The sequence below is a fragment of the Thalassophryne amazonica genome, chromosome 6, assembly GCF_902500255.1.
Source record: "Thalassophryne amazonica chromosome 6, fThaAma1.1, whole genome shotgun sequence".
Classification (NCBI taxonomy): Eukaryota; Metazoa; Chordata; class Actinopteri; order Batrachoidiformes; family Batrachoididae; genus Thalassophryne; species Thalassophryne amazonica.
In genome coordinates, this window is record NC_047108.1 from 26,713,312 (window position 1) to 26,728,390 (window position 15,079).

Here is a 15,079-nt window from a genome sequence, read left to right on the forward strand (position 1 = left end):
GTGAGGCAGTTGGAGTCTGTGGATATTTTTAAGTCAAGACTTAAAGCCTATTTTTATTCTCTTTCTTATGAATAGTTTTTATTTTTATCTGGTTTATTCTTTTACTTCTGTTTTTAATTATGTATTTGAATTTTTTTTTTTTTATTCATTCATTTTAATTTTTTATGTTGAACTGTTCTATGTGAGGCGCCTTGAGATGGCTTTTATTGTGATTTGGCGCTTTATAAGCTGAGTAAATTGAACACCATTTTATTGAGTCTTAAAGTAAATAAATATGAAATTGGACACTGGATCCTTAAACTTTGGACATAAAAAACTCTACATGGTGGATCCTTGATCTCTGGACATAAATAGAAATAAAATCTGTAGTTATTGTTAAAAGCATTTCCTTTCAGACATTATTGGCATGAATTTCTCTCTATACATCTGAGCTGAGCTCTTACAGGTCAGCATCAGTTTAATTCATAAAGAATGCAGGATGTCTCATTTTGGGAAGACAAAAACGTTTTAGTCGATTGTAGTTTATTTTCTGTATTACAGCATTTGGTGTCATTTTATTTAAAGCGGCAATTTGAAGTTATTATTTCCGACTGGACTCTGTCTTGGCAGAGAGTCACGCAGCTGTGTGGCTCCAAACACCTGTGCAAACGGAACGGAGGACGATTCTCATTTCTTGACTGCAACAAGACAAGAGTCCCAGTGAGTGACTTTAATCCACACAAAAGCGACTCACGATATTTTAATGGCTTTGAGAGGAGTTAAGAAGCGAACTTGCCGTTTTTGAAGAGCAGCGAATCAAAGAACCAAGGAACGAGTGGATCGAAGCATTGCTTCAATGACTCACGCATCAAAGTGGAGTCGCGCAGCAGAAACAGTTTATTACAGACCCGCTGCAGACCAAACCCTGAATATCCGTAAGACTGTATTTGTACGTCCATATGACTCTGAAACTTGGAAAAATCCATATAATTTACCGATAATCCGTATAGGTTGACATGTATGTGTGCTCAAATCTCTATCCAGGACAAAATGACCACACCCTTTTTCATCCTGATTGTTACTTCAAATACAGCTGTATTTTCTAAAAAGCAGCAGCTATAGATGTTTTAATGTATATGCTTATTGTTCAGAATGACCAGTACATGTTTGGGAGGGTCAAAGAAAAGTGTTAAATTTGTATTTTGATATTTTAAGAGAAAATGGCTAAAATAAGTGGGTACATCGAAAGAAAATGAACATTTTCCAAATATAATTTTCAGTCATATTGTTATCAATGGAGCATTCATTTAAAGTGAAAAAAATGGCAGTCAGCAGTATCTAGGGATCTTAACTGTTTTAAAGATTATCAAGGAACACTCACAACAGAAAGTTTAAGTTATTAAATATGTGGTGATTCTGGACGTATGTAGGTCATTTGACCTAATGTTTTTGAGTGTTTTTCTCTTAAAATATCAAAATTACAAATTTTACACTCTTCTGTGACCCTTTTAAACATGTACTGGTCATTTTGAACATACTGAGTACCTTGGAAAATGTGTGTCTGCTGCAGTCAAGAAAATACAGCTGTATTTGAAGTAACACTCGGGACGAGTGGTCATTTTCAGGCTGTTACGTGCATGTCTAAGTTTGGTCCCAGACTAACTTTGGTCATATAAAGGTTGAGCTGATGAGTAGGATTGAGGAAGGAGAGCACAAACACCATCAAACAGTTGCCCTAAAATGCATTCAGTTGAGCGAGTATTTTCTTCCATAAAGCTGGAAAGAAGCCTCTCTTCTCTTTCCAGATTCTTCTCATGCTGCTGGCATCATGTATCATTTCAGTTAGAAAAGAAAAAATGTTCTTTATGTTTTTCTCTTTGTGGATCTCTCATAGTCTTGTATTACACCAAAGAATCATCCTACTTCTGTATTCAAATATGTTGTAACCATCCACACGGCTTTTGATTTCACAAGGTAAAAACAGGAAAATAAAATTGAAATGAATGTCTGTGCACTCAACTGTCTTAAGGATATTAACTGTCATATTGTGCTGGAACATTGTAATATTACCATTTCAAAAAAAAAAAAAAAAAAAAAGCACTCCAAATAAAATAAATATGCAATGACTTTGTACAATATTTTTCATGAAGCTCTACAGGACATTTCAAGTACTCATCATAGTTTTATTTAGCAGCATATTACTCTTTCAAAAAGTCACTTTTTTGTCTGGAGCCTCCTCTGTGTGGTCTTCAGGTTGTGGAGAGCTGCTGTCATCAATCTCCTCCGATCTGCTGCTTACATTAGCTATATACGACAGCAGTAAACATGATACACTAAAGTGAATGAGGAAAAAGAGCGTTAACTCAATGACAGACTGTGTTCATGCACTTTACAGTAGTATCACTCCCTGTTTTCTTCAGTGAATTGCTCCACTAATAAATCACTTTTCAGCAGATTGCTGGCTGCATCAAGACAGCCTTTCTACAGAAGCTCCGCTAATAAACATCTGGGATAACTTAACCTGAAAACCCCAACATTAACTTGAACTAAATCCACACATTTGGCTAAAGGTACATCTCATAAAAAAAAGAGGAGTGGTATGTTAGTGTGACTTTATGAGGACTTACGTACCTCCCAGGCTTTAGGTTGAACTTTCCTCCAGTGGAAAACCGTCATCTACTCCAGTGTCCTCTTTGGAGAGTGGTTGTCCTCCAATTACTTCTCCATGAATTCATAATGATGGAAGCTGGTTGGAGCTGCGCCGCTTCTGTTCTTTTTTTCATTGCTTTCCAGTGGTTTTTAATTTGCTCAACTGACCTGCTGACTCCGGACACAGACTTGGTTAAACAAGCTTTCTGTCAATTTCAATTCAATTGATTTCATTTATATAGCGCCAAATCACAACAAAGTTTCCTCAAGGCGCGTCACACAAGTAACGTCTAACCTTACCAACCACAGGTGACAGTGGTAAGAAAAAAACTCCCTCTGATGATTTGAGGAAGAAACCTCAAGCAGAACAGAGCATATCTCCATATCTCATCACATCTTAACCTGCTCTCTACTCTCACTACAGATCACAATGTCATCTGCAAACATGATAGAAACCTGTCCATCACCATTATGAACAAGAAAGGACTCAGAACGAGCGAACCGTCTGTAGCTCCTCGTGCTCATGTCCGAAGGTTCTCTCATGATTGTGTTAAATAAAGTCCATATGTCCTGCTCACAGACTGATTGCCAGAGACAGGCCATGTCCACATCCAGTATACTCCTCACGAAGAACATCTCTTCCATGTCCACTCAACACTGGCTGCAGCTCCAGTCACAGGAAGAATGATAAACTTTAACAGAAATCAGAGTGCACATCTGCATTGCTACACAAGAAGAAATATCAACTAGAAGAGAAATCAGAGTGCACACCTGTTCAATTTACAGTCTGGCTGCAGGTGAGCTCCTTATAGCGCTCTCATCTCAAGCTTCACCCCTCCCAACTGACACAGACATTCCTGCATCCTTATGACGCTGCATGAAGCAACTCGAAGCAGGCCCAGTAGGGCTTGAGTTATGCAGTATGCTCGAAGTATCAGGTTATGTCTTAATGAGAGCATTGACATTGTAATTTTAACGACACTGATTATGTACATACATGTGGTGGTGGTGGAGGGTGAGGTCAAGGTTTACTTGGTGGCCAACATTGTTCAAGAGGTCATGGACTTATTCCAGCAGAAAGAACAGATGAAATGTACAGTTGTGCTCAAACGTTTACATACCCTGGGAAGGTTTTTTTTTTTTTTTTGGCATTTTTCAGAGAATATGAACATTAACACAAAAATGTTTTTGTACTCATGGTTAGTGGTTGGGTGAAGCCATTTATTGGCAAACAGTGTTTACTCTTTTCAAATAATAATGACAACAGAGCTACCCAAATGAACCTGATCAAAAGTTTACATACTCCCATTCTTAATAATGTATATTGCCCCTTTAACATCAATGACAGCTTGGAGTCTTTTGTGGTAGTTGTGGACGAGGCTGTCTGAGGGTAAAGCTGCCACTGAATATGTCTTGGACTTTATTTACATCAATTATGAAGAAATACAAACAATATGGCACTCTATGGTAAATATGCATGGAGTAGACAGTTCTCAGAAACTGAGTGATGTGCAAGAAGTAGAAGAGTGAGGAAAGCCACCAAGACACCCAGAGAACCTAGAAGAAGTTATAAGCTTACATGGCTGTGATTGGAGAAATTATGCACAGTGCAAGCTTTGCATAATTTGTAATTAACCGTACAACAAATACTTATTTGCCTCACTGTATGCACAATGACAGTAAAGGCCCTTCTTTTTTGTTTCACATGATTGTAGCTGCAAAGACAAAAATGCATTTCATGAAATCATGCATATGATCACTGCACAAGACATATTGTAGACAGGTTTAAATTATTTAAATTGACCGTGTCAGGTATTTCCTTATTAATGGCAAACAGGACTGTCACTGAAATATTGTTATTGCTGATTGATTATTGTCTCCAGCCTTCGTGGCCTGGCTTACTATCAGGGCCAGATGCTGAGCCACACAGTGGACATGTAAGAGTATGGTGCACCCATTCTCAGTTCCTGCTTTCATCTGCAGAAGTCAATTTAAAAATCATTAAACAAAACATGTAAAGTTAGAGAAATAGAGTAATATTACCATAACTTCTGAAAGATTTTGGTTGACCAAAATCTTTCAGAGTCCTGTTTGGTAACTTTTCTGACACCACCTGCTTAAAACCCAAAAAGTCAGAACCAACATCAACCGACATCATTGTGGAAAGGATCTTGCCGCGTGGGCTCAGGAACACTTCAGAAAACCATTGTCAGTTAACACAGTTCGTCACTACATCTACAAGTGCAAGTTATAACGCTACCATGCAAAGCAAAAGCCGTACATCAACAACATCCAGAAACGCAGCCGCCTGAGCTCATTTGAAATGGACAGATGCAAAGTGAAAAAGTTTGCTGTGGTCTGAGGGGTCCACATTTCAAGTTGTTTTTGGAAATCATGGACGTCATGTCCTCCAAACAGAAGAGGAAAAAGACCATCCAGATTGTTACCAGCGCAAAGTTCAAAAGCCAGCATCTGTGATGGTATGGGGGTGTCTTAGTGCCCATGGCATGGGCAACTTACACATCTGTGATGGCACCATCAATGCTGAAAGATACATCCAGGTTTTGGAGCAACACATGCTGCCATCCAAGCAACGACTTTTTCAGGGACTTCCCTGCTTATTTCAGCAAGACAATGCCAAGCTACATTCTGCATGTGTTACAACAGCGTGGCTTCTTAGTAAAAGAGTGCGGGTACTCGACTGGCCTGCCTGCAGTCCAGACCTGTCGCTCATTGAAAATGTGTGGCAATATATGACAACAGAGACCCCGGACAGTTGAACAACTGAAGCTGTACATCAAACAAGAATGGGAAAGAATTCCACCTACAAAGTTTCAACAGTTAGTGTCCTCAGTTCCCAAACACTTATCGAGTGTTGTTAGAAGGAAAGGTGATGTAACACAGTGGTAAACATACCACTGTCCCAACTTTTTTGAAACGTGTTACAGGCATCCATTTCAAAATGAGCAAATATTTGCATAAAAACAATAAACTTTATTTGTTTGAACATTAAGTATCTTGTCTTTGTGGTGTATTCAATTGAATATAGGTTGAAGAGAATTTGGAAATCATTGTATCTGTTTTTATTTACATTTTACACAACGTCTCAACTTCATTGGAATTGGGATTGTAAATCATGCACCCCCATTGGAGAAATTAACTCTCTGCAGTTTCTCCAAATCCTGGGTTTTGAGCTTCACCACTCCCCAGATTACACCCTACTAGGTATGGGGGTCAAGAACATGTCCCATTTGAGAACTGGTTCCAGTTTCCAAATTATCCTTTTTTTCTGGGACAGGTACATCATCATTAAAAATGGTCAATCTTTGGCATTACTGACCAGGAGCCAGAGAAAATAAATGATATAATAAATGTAGTGACACAGTGATGTAGAAAACTATGCATTTCCAATGGTAAGTGCACTGCAAGCCACATGTGTCTGGAGCAGCCTTAATGCACTCAATAACAGAGGTATTTTCTGACACCATCTGAAGGAGCTAGTCCACAACAGCAATGGACTCCTTCAGTATGCTGAAGGAGTGCCAACAATCCAAAATTAGAACAATCCACCCAGTGCGATTTGACAAGATAATACAACTGAACAATCTGAACAAAGACAACAATCCAGGAAGTTATGCAGAGTCTCCAGAGCCTCTTGCTTCATGTGACAAGGATTGTAAATCAGATGGAACCACTCAGATGACCACTCTTTTTCCACAGCAAGCTCAAGATCAGCCCAGACAATCACAGCCCCTCCCACTCTGTCTGCTCTTGTCGTGTTCATAAATCACAGATGACTAACATACCCATGACACTCTCCAGCTCAGAAAACTTTATCAAAACTTTACGTAGGGGATCTGAGTAAATGCAGAGCCTCTCTCCACGCAGTCATTTTCTGTAACCACTTATTCCAATTAAGGGTCACAGGGACCTGGAACTTGTCCCACCTGTCACTGAGCAAGAGGTGGGGTGCACCCTAGACAGTCTGTCACTGGGCCACAGACAGAGAAACACACTCACACACTCAGTCACACCTACAGACAGTTTAAAGTTTCCAATTCACCTAACCTGCATGTCTTTGGAAGTGCCAGGAAGCCAGATTACCTATAGGGAACCTATGCAAACACAGGAAGAACATTCAAAGTCCACACACAAAGAACCAAGTAAGAAGTGATTCCACAACCCTCAGTGCTAAGTATGCCACCCATACTTACAATACTAAAGTAATAATTACAAGACTGTTTGGAGGAAACACCTTACAATGGTTTGTGGTTGTGTGGGAGAACTGATTGGCTATGAGCTCAGGTTCATTGCTGGGATGAGACAAACATCTTTAAGGCAGTATGATGCACCAGCAGGTGTACAGTACAAGGTCACAGTGAGAAATAAGGCATGCTGATGTGCATCAAGAGAGCACCATTCATCAGACTTCTCCTGAGAATTCTCACTTCTCTATAACACCACCAATGTGACAAGTGACCCCAGCGGCACAAACCCCCTCTTCAAAGCTGATGTGTCCCTTGTGTTGCATGACGCCCACGGCCTCTCAGCCGAAAGCAAGGAAGCGGCAGGCCCCATTGGTTCCTGCAATTTTCCCTAATGGTATTACAAACCTTGTTCAGTGCAACAGTCACATTGATTTACCTGAGCGATGCAAGCAGCTGTAGAGACATTTTAGATTCCAGTGGATGGCTGCTGTGTACTACAGCAATAAATAATCCAAGAGGGTGTGTTTAACAGATAAATGGCTTTTTGCATGAGTGCTGTCACTCCTCGTACTCTGAGTGTGTCACGTGGAAGCCTGCAGCCTTAATATGCAGATGCTTACCTTCACATTCTTATGAGGCTGTTAAACTACATTCATAAAGCAGCTAACCTACCAACACAACAATCTCAGTAAAACTTTCTGCAACTTCTCCTTTGAATGCCTGGTGTTTAATAACCTTCCCTAAAATATTTCTCCTCTTGTTTCTTTTCACTCCGTTACAAACAGAATCAGAATAAGATTTATGGCCAGGTAAGTTCTCATATACAAGGAATTTGATCTGGTGTTGATGCATAAACAAGAAAAAGGAAGGAAAAGAAAACACTTCTGTAAGAAGTAAAAGAGTCAAATAGGTCAAACTTCAAAGTTGTCATCAAAGTGACTTCAAAGTTTTAACTTGTTACTGAAGGTTTAGTTCAAGTAACAATTGCAGATAAAATAACTGTCCTGCTGAATGGAATATTATAAATTATATTTTATTGATTAGAAATATCGCGATCTTACCTCTTGTGCTTAGTGATGCATAGATGTAAGATTTTCTGTCTCTGTTCTGATACCTAGACTCCGAATACCAATCTATTATCAGTAGGGTAGGGCACCTTCCAGATTTGAACCGATACCGGTACTCGTATCCAAATGGACTTTTTTGGTACTTTACTCAGGCTTCTTTCCTTGTGTTTATTCTAACCATGAAATCAGTGGCCCTATAGTGGCCCAAATATATCAAAACTGAATATAAATAGCACATTTAACAGTAAAATGAATGGCTTCACTGTTATTCAGAAAACTGCATGGAATGAAAAGCATCACAGGCTGATGTATACCATGCATGCTCTATACACCACAATATAAATATACAGATGAATAGAAATATGTCTGGTATAATTTCATCATATGAGTTCTGTGTGACTTTGAGGTCCACCTCGGCTTCTTGGTTGTTGGAGTATGAAAAAAAAAGTTTTTACTGACCATGTTTTTCTTGACCTTGACCTTTTACCAAACTGCCACAACATCTAATCATGACTGGATATCTATTCAAGTAACATTCCCACCAAGTTTGAAGAAAATCACAACAGAAACTAGAGCATTGCACTCGTAGAGTGCAGACCTCTGCCAACACTAGTTTCCAATTCCACAAATTTTTACTTTGGAAAAAATTTTCAAGGTCAAAGTCCTGTTAGAAGTAACTTTTAATAAGCTAAAATATAATACAAAATATAGATCCAAAGGGCTTTTCAATGTTAAAATCAAATATCGGCTAAATCAGCAATACAGATTAGATGCAGATCAAACATTTTTACCTTCATTGCCACGTTGTCACAAAATTCACTCAATATTAATGATAGGGATTTTTCCAATTTTCCAAGATTTAAGATAACTGTTTGATTTATTTAATTATTATGTATTGTCTGTTATTTATTTTTCTGCACTGGGTGGACATTGAATGGTAAATATCTTGGATTTCTGTGGTGATGTAATTTAGTTGTCATTTATTTTAATATTTCAATAGAAGGGTGTAGGAGTTTATAAGCATTTACTTGTTACTCCTTTTGAGCATTGTTTCTTAGTTGATATATTTTTGTTGTGGATTTTTATTTTTTTACATTGTTCAAAATAAATTTCATTAATTCAAATCTGTTCAGCCTTTGTTTTTTATCTTTACCACAGACACACTTACATTTTAGTAATGTCAAATTGAACCCAAAATGCAGGCAGCAATCAAAGTGGAGGTAAAAACAGGTGAAAGACAGTCTAACAGACAATGTGAGAGCAACAGGGTCCAAGAGTCCAAAACAAACACACGACAAAATCTAATACGAACGTAACGAGGAATAAACAAAACACAAAAACTTAACACCATAGTAAAAAGGAGGTGACAAGAATCTCAAAGTACTCATGTATGAAAATCGCAGAAGAAACCAGCAAACAAATAAGGAAAAGGTGTAGCTAAAATACTCAGAGGAAGTAATGATCAAATGAACTACATATGTGTGAAATAGGGGAGACAGGGTCGAAATGCGTGTGACAAACTAAACAACCAAAAGCTGACTCAGAACTAAAGAGACATCTGGGAAAAAGTAAAACCACAACATAAAGATAACCAAACACAACCTCATCAAGAGATCACAAACCAAAGATACAAAACCAAGTCACAAAAGCAAAAACAACCATGGAACTCATATTTGTACAACGTGTCAACAGAGAAACACACGACAAACAAAACAAATATGGCAACATAAATGGTACGAAGTTAGCAAACCACAAGGGGGTAACAAAACAAAAACCAAACCAAGGAACCACAAGCTGAAACTAACATAAAACTCAACAGCGAACAGAGTGCAAACCGGGGGAACTCAACATGATAAACAGGTGACCATGTGACAGAAACATGATGACAACACACAGACAGAGGACCGATCACAAAGATGAAGAACAGACAGACCACAGGCAAGGACAGAGGACATACAACAAGGAGGACACACTCAGATGACTGACAGTGACAGGGGAGTGAACACAATGATTTCCAATAACAGGATACAGACAGAATACAATGACAAAAGACGATGGCAAACCATAGTGAGAGACAGGGGGCAGGACACCGGCATACTAAAAACAATACCCTGCTCGCAGCACTGCCAACGCACAGGGTAATAGTTTAAAAATAAATAAATCCTTTGGACTTGGTGCAACACAACACATTCTCATGGAATACAACTGACAATCATAATCTGTGTGTACATCTGCAGGGTTTGATTACTCTTGCTTAACTTCTGTTAAAGCTATGGCAACAGCATGCCCTTGCCAACAATGATTGAGCACAACTCTGCGAAACACATCCTTTGTCTTCCAGTGTTTCACAGTCATTTCACTGTCATTGGGCTTTACTTTACTTAAGGTATATTTCTTCAAATGCTGGAGTATTCCTTTAAATGTTAATCATTTGAAATTTCACTTTGCTGATAATACCAGTGCACAGTGATTAATCCAGCGAGCAGTCACATTTATAGATGTTGGTTGGCCTGTTTTCAAATAAATGTTGTTTGACAATGGCCTGAACAATCACTTACTGATAAGAGCCTGTTAAACAATGTTTGACCTTCATAACTTCAGGGAAATGGAAGTGGAATGAGAGCAGTTGTGTTGTGTTCACTCAAATCATGTATTCACCCATGCATTCATCATGAATTATACACCTATTAACTCAAAACCTTTACTCTCGGACCACAGTGAAGTCTGAGTTTCAAATAGCCTCTAAGAAAAATGTGCCATTGCTGTAAAGGCTGAAGTTAGTCCACACATTGCTAAGAGTCACATAATATTGATCGGTATGATCAATCTATTTCAGCTTTTATGCAATCCATGTCTACACAGTGCACAGTCTTACAGGGGCACCTCCAGGGACAACAACAATTAGGAAGACCACATATTTGAGCCCTCTCTGTGCTTGTTAGCCTTGGCCTACAGCTCAGGCAAGCGTGGAACTTCTTTAACAACAAAAAGTAGTACTTGTTTTAATGTGTACAATCAAGTGTGAATATAAGAATATAAGAAAGACTGATAAGTCATTCGTACAGGTACAGATAGAAACAAAAGACAAAAGTGCATTAAAAAAACACAACAAAATAAGCAAACTGGACGCTACACCTTCATCTCCTGCAGATGGATGGATGCCAGGAGAAGGCAGGAGGAGGGTGAATATCTGCAGTGCTTCCTATCATGATTTTTGCAGAATGCTCTTCAGTTGACTGGACTGCTCTGGAACATCCTGAAAACTTCTGGTTTTAGTCAGTGAGTTGCAAGTATAACTGTAACTGAATCTTATTATAATTGACTGATCCTTGCCAGCAAGCACCTTTCCTGGCATGACAAGTTCTTTCTTGCAGTCTGGAGGGTTAATAACTGTCTCCCAGATTAAAGCAAAGATTATTTGCAGTGCCAGGAGGATTGCATCGCCAGCCACCTGATAGTGTTTCGATCAAACGCAATAGCTCTCTGGAGCTTTGCCTGCTCTCAGCTGCTTCACCACCTTTGTAATCTCACTATTATTTGAAGGTTTACAAATGATTGACAGGTCAGCCACCAGAATTCTGTCTATGGAAATGTTGAATCTCCTGACTGAAGGATTACACTTGTACAATCGCTCAAAATGCCTGGCCTAATGAAATAGTACAGCAGAGCCATGTCTCAGGACCAAGCCTTCAGCTGCTATCACTGTGATGAGATGAGGTATAGTAATGCTTTTGTCTTCCCTGTAAGCAGGCTGATACTCACTAGATTAGAGATGGTGAGTTACGTGATTGGAGATTCTTCAAGCATTGCCTCTCTCGGCCTTTGCAGCCTGTTTTCTCATGTTCTTGTACAAACAGAAATTTCCTTTAAGCACTGTAGTGCACCTCCTCTGGCTGGAATTCAAACTGCTTTCAGATATGAGACATCTCCTGTCGTGAACATTAACAGACCCGGCGTCAGACACAGAATTGCTCTGAGGCGGGCACATTTTTTTTAGGCCAGAAATGTAAAGTCCTATTTAAAATATTTAAAAATACTAAATACTGGTGTGGGATATTTAAAAATTTGAACAGGTGAATATGCAATAATAATGTAGTTTGCGAAAGAAAGAGCAATCTTCTCATGTCTGACTAACATGAACAAACAGCAGGGCTGTAGTACAAGTGCAGACTAAATGCATGTGAGAGCAGTTTAAATACACCTCTAACATTGAGCTACTGAATAGGATTTAAAAACTTCATGCACATCCTTTGTGCACCACATGCAAGTACAGGCTAAACATTCTCTAGACACTGATTATTACTGTTACCAGCAGGAGAGGCAACTCATACTCAACGTGAGTTATCCATAATGGTGAAATTCACCATTTCTTTCACTCTCTTCTAAGACCCTCTGTGGTTGTTGATCAACGGAATGCTGCATATCCATCTTTTAGTTCAGCATAGTTTTTCAGTTCTCACTCTCTTTCACAGCTAGGTCCAGTAGTCAACACTCTACAGATATCATTTCCCTTTTATGTTTCCATTTTACCCAGATCATTTCATGAACCAATCAAATCATTCAGAATTATTTTAATAAAAATCAGATAAAGCACACATGGAACCCTAAGGCCCACCCATGACACCGGGTATAGACACTGGTGACTCAAATGGAATCCTTGGCCATGTTGAAGGTCCTTTCACAGAACACACAACAAACAAAGCAATCAAGTTTGATTTATAAGGAAGATAGGGTCACCTGGTGTCGCATATCACAACAAGGAAGCATAGAGTGCCACAGCCGCCCTCTCGCTCAGCAAAGCAGGCCATAATCTGGTTTATAGCCAATCTACATTCCTGCAGTTTGATGGCAACCTGTGATCACCAGAGAGGTACATAGGTGGTCACAGGAGGCTGAAGACAGTCTTTGTGAATGTTTTGAGGTGACTGATTGGGCTGTGCTCTGTGATGCACAAGGGGAAGACATCAAAAGCATTATGGACTGCATAACAGATTATATCAACTTTTGTACAGACAATATCATCCCAATCAAACTGTGCACCATCACCCAATAACAAACCGTGGGTGACCAAGGACATCAAGGTGACACTGAACAGGAAGAAGGTTGCATTCAGGAGTGGAAAGAGGGAGGAGCTGAAGAGGGTGCAGCAAAAACTGAGGAAGAAGATTGCAGAGGGGAAGGACAGTTACAGGAGGAAGCTGGAGAGCAAGCTCCAGCAGAACAACCTGAGGGAGGTGTGGAAGGGGATGAGAACCATCACTGGTCATGGTAAGAAGGCAGACCAGATGATGGAAGGAGACCTTCATGAGGCCAAAGAGTTAAACCTGTTCTTCAACAGGTTTGACAACACAGTCTCTGCCCACCCTCCTTCCCCAGCTCCTCTCAGTGCTCCCCCTCCCCTGTGCACTGACCGGACGTCCCACTTATTACCACCCCCTCCTCCCACCAACCTACCTCCACTCCCTTCCCTCCATCACTCCCTCATCCTCCCCAACAGCTCCCATCACCATCACTGAGAAGACAATTTAGTTGCCTGTGTCCAGGAAAGGCTGTGGGTCCTGATGGCCTCACCCCCAGAGTACCGAAGGGATGTGCTTTCCAGCTGTATGGGATCTTCAACTTGAGCCTGAGCCAGATGGTTGTTCCTGAGCAGTGGAAAATCTCATGTATGGTCCCTGTGCCAAAGAAGAAGAATCCCAGCACACTTAATGACTACAAATCTGTGGTCCTCACATCACATATTATGAAGTCACTTGAGAGGCTCGTCCTGAGGCACCTCTACACAGTCATTGAATCATTGCTGGAACCCCTGCAGTTTGCATACGAACTGTAGCAAAGATACCATCATATAGTAGTAATTCAATATAGTACATTAATTCTCTTTCCTAAAAGGGTCATTTCAAATTGAGAAAAGACTGGTGTTACACTTTTCACCTCCTGGTTCCAACTGGGTATGTCTCCTAAACACTTCTTCATTCGCCACATTCCAGCAGAGTGGCAATTTAGTAAATTTAATAAAGTTATCAGACATTTTAACAGACAAGCATCAAAACCATAGATATTCCAGGCCAGGAGAAGTTAACATCCCCCATCCCTGGGACCACTTTATGGCCTACATGTCTCCAAAATGCTCTTCAAAGCATTACTGGGTCAAATGTTATCTGCAAGACAAACTTGGTTCATCACCAGAGTGTCTCCTGGGTTTAACAGTGTGAAAATCACATTTGTGTTGCAAAGAACATTATTTTATTTTATTTAACTTATTTTATTTAAGTTAGAATGATTTTCTTGTGTGCATAATTAAGCAAAAACACTATTTGCATATATCCAATTTAACCTGACATGTTTCGTCTTATAACTTGGTGTAAGACCCTTCCAAACCCAGTTGACAGGACCCTTCCGAACCCAGTTAAAATATCTACAGATGATTGTGAAATGCTGGATGGGACCTTGCAACTTTCCGAAATGAGACAATACAATCAATCAGCATTGGCAAATCACTTGGGCCAAATGGGTACCTGGTTGAATTCTAGAAGAAATTCTCAGACATACTAGGCCCACTGCTATGAGAAATGTGTTTAACCCTCTGGGGCCAACGCCGTCGTATATGACGGCTAAGGCCAAGCTTTACTAAATTCTAAATAACTTTTTAATGATATGAGATAGAAACTTACTCTTTTTTGCTGAAAAGTTAACTCCACAGACTTTCGAGCCAGCCATTGGCCATCTTTGTACTCCTCATAGAAGCTGTGTGATGACATGCGCAATGTGAGCGTCCAATCGGAATTGGTTCACCGTCAGATGGTTTTCCAAATCCAATTGTAGGGCAGCGATCAGTGTAAACAGGAGCAGACGGAGAGCCTCTGATGGCAATCTCACGTGCTCAAACCAAAGAGTGTGTAACTACCCAGGATTGCTCCACTAGTTTGCATGTGAATGTTAGTGGATAACTATGTTGCTTTATCTGCATAAAGCACTGTTTACCATATCAATGGACAACAAAACGCATAGACCATTTTGTATATATTGTTCAAAATGTGCATTTGTGTTTATTGTTTGAACCTTTTTGTTGTACAGTCTTTCACACAAGACCTCAACTTACCTTTATAAAGTGTCAAAACAGTTGTTTATTATAGTTGCTGTGTGTTTTGAATAAATGTGTGTGGAAAATTATTT

General features: G+C 39.6%; 1 long non-coding RNA gene across 1 annotated transcript; it reads left to right on the top strand.

Moving 5' to 3' along the window:
• Positions 1–443: 443 nt before the first annotated feature.
• LOC117511588 lies at positions 444–13,175 on the top strand. The gene is made up of 3 exons (XR_004560978.1): positions 444–455; positions 11,676–11,678; positions 13,062–13,175. It is a non-coding gene; the product is annotated as an uncharacterized LOC117511588 (long non-coding RNA).
• Positions 13,176–15,079: the final 1,904 nt, after the last annotated feature.